Source organism: Antechinus flavipes, chromosome 4 (assembly GCF_016432865.1).
Source record: "Antechinus flavipes isolate AdamAnt ecotype Samford, QLD, Australia chromosome 4, AdamAnt_v2, whole genome shotgun sequence".
NCBI classification, from domain to species: domain Eukaryota; kingdom Metazoa; phylum Chordata; class Mammalia; order Dasyuromorphia; family Dasyuridae; genus Antechinus; species Antechinus flavipes.
Genome location: NC_067401.1, coordinates 452,123,278 through 452,129,277, shown reverse-complemented (window position 1 = coordinate 452,129,277; position 6,000 = coordinate 452,123,278).

Here is a 6,000-nt window from a genome sequence, read left to right as displayed (position 1 = left end):
TTTTGGTCAGTCTGACTCTCTGTAGGGAGCCCTGGCGGCAGGGACAGATACACACAACACTGAGAAGTCCTGTCGCTCCCCCACCTTTTCACCTTCTCCTTGGGTCCTGTCCTCTCCCTTTAGAGCGTAAGCTCCTTGAGGGCAAGGACTGTCTTGCTTTTTATCTGTATCTTCGGCCCTTAGCACAGTGACTGAATGAGCACATAACAAAGGTCTGTTGACTGCCTGAAAAACTGCTACTAGACACATCCACACATAACCTAAGGGTGACATCTGACCATGACAGGTCTGGCCCCGGCACCATGGAGAATGGAGGCTCCCGTTCCCGTGGATCGCTGTACTTGGCTCACTTCCGGGCTCTTTACTTCGTTCTCATGCTTACGTTTGGGGACTGGAGCCAGGATTGGATTCCCATGCTGCAGTTTTTCCATGACCTGGTGCTGAGGCATTTGAAGTTGCTCTAGGCTGGGTTTCCACCAAGCTCGAGCCGTTCCCAAATGGTCACTTTAACACGGCTTGTCACGGGACTTAAAAGCAGAAGAGGAGACACGGCGATGAAGAGCACTTGACCTGAAAACACCACAATGTTGCCAGCTTCAAGCGCTCCCTGCTCGGCCCTTCCTCTGGGCACCTCCTGCAGGGTTTGGGTCCCCATCACAAGAGAACCAGATTGCCTTGTGCTGCCTCAGTGCACAGAAATGCAAGGTGCTCAAGTCTATTTGGCTCTTGCCTTTGTGCCCCCAGCATCTCGTTCACTGACTGGCACATAGTAGGTGCTTAACAAAAACCACCTCATTAGATTGGACCGAATTCCACCATAAATAAAACTCTCCTTTCTTTTCACCATGACTCGTCACTAGGCTTCAGTACCTATAATTTCCACCCTAAATAATTCTCTTCCCCGCAGGGACATTTTTCTTTTTCTTGCATTTTTTCTCTTTACTGGTACAAAGTTGCTACAAGTCAATGGGCCAAGAGATGGAAGAGCCACAATTACTTGCCAGCTCTCTTTGTTATCCTCAGTTTCTCTCGTTTATTAGGACTTTCTCTGTTGGATGTACCGGAGGTCTGGGCAGGAGCCAGCCTTCTCACCCCACTCCCAAGCTGCCGAGTCTGGACTCAATGAACCCCTGCTGTCTGAGGGCAAGACCGTAGTCCCAGGCCTCTGAGATGAGGATCCATTGGTAAATAGGCAGTTGGGCAACTGAGTCATAGTAAATGAAGGGTCCCTGTGACTAAGTATCAGTCTATATGGATAGAGCAACAGAAACACCCCCAAATTTCCCAACTTCCCCAAACTGGCTTCGGTCTGAAAGTTAAAGGAAGGGAAGAAACATTTGGTAAGACCTTGGCTGAGGAGGAGGGAGGTGGAAAATCTCTGTGAAATCACTTCCAGCCAGTCAAGAGGAGGTCTGATGTCAGTCACTGCGGACTCCGGGGAGGAAAAGATGACAAGAATAGAAAATGTCGTCCGGGAACTCTAGCGAGGAGATGGGAAGGAACTAAGGCCCCCACACCCTGAAAATAACCCCCACACGTTCTGCCAGCCAATGCTTATGGAGGTAGCTCCCTGGGACTGGCGAGGGTGGGGCAGGGAGCAAACATGGTCCTCTCCCATATTGATCACTTACCCTGCTCAAGCCCTTTCCTCCTCGACCTTGGATTACAGAATATCCAGTTTAAATTGGAGAGGCGGGAGACCTTTGGAAAGTCTGTTCTTTGGGGAATATGCACCCATTTGAGCTTCTAAGTCTCATCTGAAAATGTTAGAAAGGCCTGGAAGGACTGCCTTTGAAACTATCATTTAGTTGTTAGGGTTCTTAAAGTCCGGCAACAGAATTATCCCGAGCAACCGGATCCTAAAGAAAAGGTAGGAAAGGCCCCTCCATTCCTTCCTGACTGGAGAAACCAAGTTCAGCTGAGGGAGCAAAGGCAGAAGCCAGAGTGCAGCCAGCAACGACAAGGACATAGATGGAGCTGGACAGGAGACCCAAGCTTTCTGAGTGGCTCGGGTCTTTTCCTTTTTTTATTATAAGGTTTGCTTCTGTAGGATGAGGAAAGGGACTGAAACACTGGGAAACAGAGATGATGGAAAACTGATCTTTAATAAAATTTTATGAGAGGAGTGAGAGGAGGAGAGAAAGCAGAGAGGGAAAAGGACGAGGGGAGAGAGAGAGAGAGAGAGAGAGAGAGAGAGAGAGAGAGAGAGAGAGAGAGAGAGAGGAGAGAGAGAGAGAGAGAGAGAGAGAGCACACACACAAACAGAGAGAGAGAGAGAGAGAGAGAGAGCGCACACACAAACAGAGAAAGAGAGAGAGAGAGAGAGAGAGCACACAAACAGAGAGAGAGAGAGAGAGGAGAGAGAGAGAGAGAGAGAGAGGACACACACACACACACAAACAGACAGAGAGAGAGAGGAGGAGGAGGAGGAGGAGGAGAAGGAGAAGGAGGAGGAAGAAGAGAAGGGGAGGGAGAGAGGGGGAGAGAGAATGAATGTCTGGGATCTGAGAAAGGAAGAGAGAACGTCCCCCACCCACCCTCGCCCTCCATCATGAATGTGAAGCTCCTTTGGAGAGGATGCAAGAGAGCATAAAATAGAGACAGATGTATTTAATCCATGACTCAGTCATGAATCCTGTTGGCACATCACTCCCTTCATTTTTGGCTAAATGCTTATATTTGATTAGTTTTGTTTCGCAGAGTTAATGCCATTTAACAGGAGACAGAAAACATTGTTATTTGCTTAATTGCTGGCATCTGACTGTCTGCCAAGCTTCTCCTTTCTAGATGTGTGAATTGTACACTGCAGATAATCTATATTCTTTCAGGAATTAGCCAGATGTTTAGCATGTTTAGAACAGAAATATGGAGAGCTGGGAGCTGCCTTCAAGGACCTGAGAGAGAAGGCCCATTCTGTTTGACTCAGAATCAGAAGTAATGAAGGGGGAAGGGAAGACGAGTATAATTTGGACTGAGTATCAGGAAAGCATCCTCAGCCACTAGAGCGGCTCCAAAGTGCAAGAGGGTGGCTTGGGAGGCGGCAGTTCCCCCTCTCAAGGAAAGAATGGGTGCCCACTTGTCTGGAGCGTCACTCAGGAGATTTTCCTACATTGTCAGAGTGAGAGTGATGGTGAGAGTCACAGAGGACAGATTGCTTATTTGCTCCTTAAACAGTAACTAGTCTACTTGACTGAATAAAACTTAAGTGACCAATGTTAGTAACCTTTGGGTTGGATTTGGACCAGTTGAAACTACATTGAAAACTGCCAGATGACTTCAGTGTTACTCCTGAAATCGTCCACTAAAATGTTCGGTGCAGATTCATTGGGTGGATCACATTAACTCTTAGAAATACACTCTTGTAGATTCCTGATCTAAATCCATGAAAGTGAGGTTTTTTTTTTTTTTCGTTCCTCTTAGACCAGGGACAGGAAACAGCCTCACTACAAGAGGTTCTGGTCCTTTAATCATCATCATCTGGATTATAGGAGTTGAATTCTGTCTATCTTAAAAACCAATGCAATATTTCTTCGAAGTAGTGGATAACTAGTTGGTATCTCCCGGGTCAAATGTGACTCACTTTTGAGAAATCCAATGAGCATTGGATAGATAGATTTGGTTGTTCGCCAACGTCGATGAAGGTGACTTATTTCGTGTGCCCATTCTAAATGCTCACAATAAAACAAATGAAAACCCCCCTCCAACTCCAAGTAAAAACTTTATGGCTCTTTGCAGAATGAACTAACTTTGGATGGAAAGAAAATGGGAGGCTCAGCTCTTCATTATTAAGTTAGGATAGAGTAGTTGATGCACATCTTTTGAGTCAAAAATCCTCTCTTTACTTTAATGTTGCTGTGTAATGATTACCCTGCACATTTCCCCCCCCTCTAAGAGCCTATGGAAAATCATGCAAAATTATCTTTTACAAATCCATGTGTTCTATAACATCTGGATGTTTGGTATCCAAAGCTATAATATTTCAGAGTTTTGAAAGAACCTATATTTTATTAACTTGAAAATACAAAAGTATAGAAAAAAGAAAATTTTCTTATTTAAATCTTTATTAAAAGAAAAACAAATCATTTTAAAGCAACGAATAACAACAAATTTCATTAAATAGTAAACATTTCGGTTATCGATGTTCCTAATATTTCTGCACAGCAGAAGCATACGGATGATAGAGCTCAGCCGGTCCCACGCTCACGTTCATTTATTTTTGGTGTGAGGTTATCTAAAATCACATTGAAATAGAAATGTGATTCTAGATGAGACAGGTCGTAATTTATTAGGAATCCCCCAAACCTTCATAAATCACTACGATGTGATTGACAAGTATTTATTTAGGACAAATGTTTCGTGGCCCCTTCTCCTGGCAAGGAAGAACAGATGGAACAGAACAGACGGAATTCACTTTCCTATTGTTAGTAGTACCAGTAAAATTATTTCAATCTGAATTAGAAATGACATTCCCCGTTGTAGCGACACAATACATATTAACAGCATAGTACAAGTAAAGCGGTTATATCAAAAGTTAGAAAATGACAGGCGGTAGAGTAAACAGTTTGGTGACGAAAAAAAATGGATTCTTTCCAAGCGAGTGTGACATTTCCAGGGGGGAGAGTTTCCCTTTAAGACACTAGAAGTTTTCCTTTCTGGTCTCAGTAGTAGACCGAGAACCTCAGGATTAGACCTAGCACATTTTCAGAGGCTTAGTACTACTGCTACTCAAAGAAAAAGAACAAATCCCTGAACACAAATCCCGACACCCTCACCGTGATCCCTGCGTCTCAAACAAACGAAACCCAGAGGATTGTTCGGAACCTCTTTCCCTCAAGGACCAGATGTTCCGGCTTGTCCCTTGGCCATGAGGAGAATTGCGTGTTCCCTACAGCGTTCTGTACCACGCGGCGAGTTCAAATCCAGCGAAATGGCGATTGATTCGCGACCAGTGAGCGAAAAGGAAAAAAAGGCTTAAAACGGGACTAACCGTCGCAATTTTTGCATTTTTCCAAGGTTTGTAAACTTGCCCGTAAAAGCGGGGTCACGTTGGGCAGCCGGTAAGGCACTTGGTCAGAGAGAGGCAGCAGTCGAGGCTGGCTGACTAGTGGGGGGCATTCGCCTCTCCTCGCGAGGAGGGGGTGGGCAGGACCCCTCCGGGGTTTGCTCTGGTTGGGGGGGGCTGGGAGTGGGGGGCTCACTAGTGTCCTAGCATCTCCTCCCGAAAAGCCGGGATTTGGGCCATCCGGATCCATCCTTCCCAAAGGGCTCAGCGTCTTCCCCCTGGGCCCCGCAGCCTTCGGCGATCTGCAAGCGGACACCCTGCGTTAGTAAAGAAAGTCTCCATTTTCTGCACCATCGCCCCGCGACTCCTAATGGCTTTGCCCGGGACAATGGAAGCTTTGGTACCAAACACGCGGGTAAGAGCCAAAAGGGGATGGGGGCCCGCGCGAGTGGGCTGCCGGGGGCCAGCGAAGGAGCAGCTCATCTCCCGGGTCCCCTTCTGGTCTTCTCCCTCCGGTGCCGGCTCCGGGTCTCCCCCAGACTTACTCTGGTCCCTCCTGGGCTCCCTCTGCTTTCTTCCCACGTCTTCCACTAGAGGGCGAGCGGCACCGAGTCTCGGGCAAAGCGGCCGCGGGGCGCGGTTGCCACCTGCCGTGCCCTGCTCCGCAGCTGCCCCGAACTTGCTTTGCTTTTATTTAAAAGAGCAAACGTCGGCGTCCACACCCTGCGAACACCGGGCGAGCAAACAGCCCTCTGGCGCGATGGCGACGGGGGAGGGGGGGGGGCCCTGGCCCAGCCGGGGCTCCTTGCGTGGACCCAATTCTAAAAGGCAAAGGAAGCTCCGCAGTCACTTTCACGCGAGGATCTTTTTCCGGCCAGCGCTCTGGTCGCTCGGGCTCCTTCGGAACCAACCTGCTAACCCTTGTCCTCGGCTCTTTGGGCCCCTTTAGAAATGGTGGGGGAAGTGTGGGGGGCTCCTCGCAGACAGGCTGAAAGCGC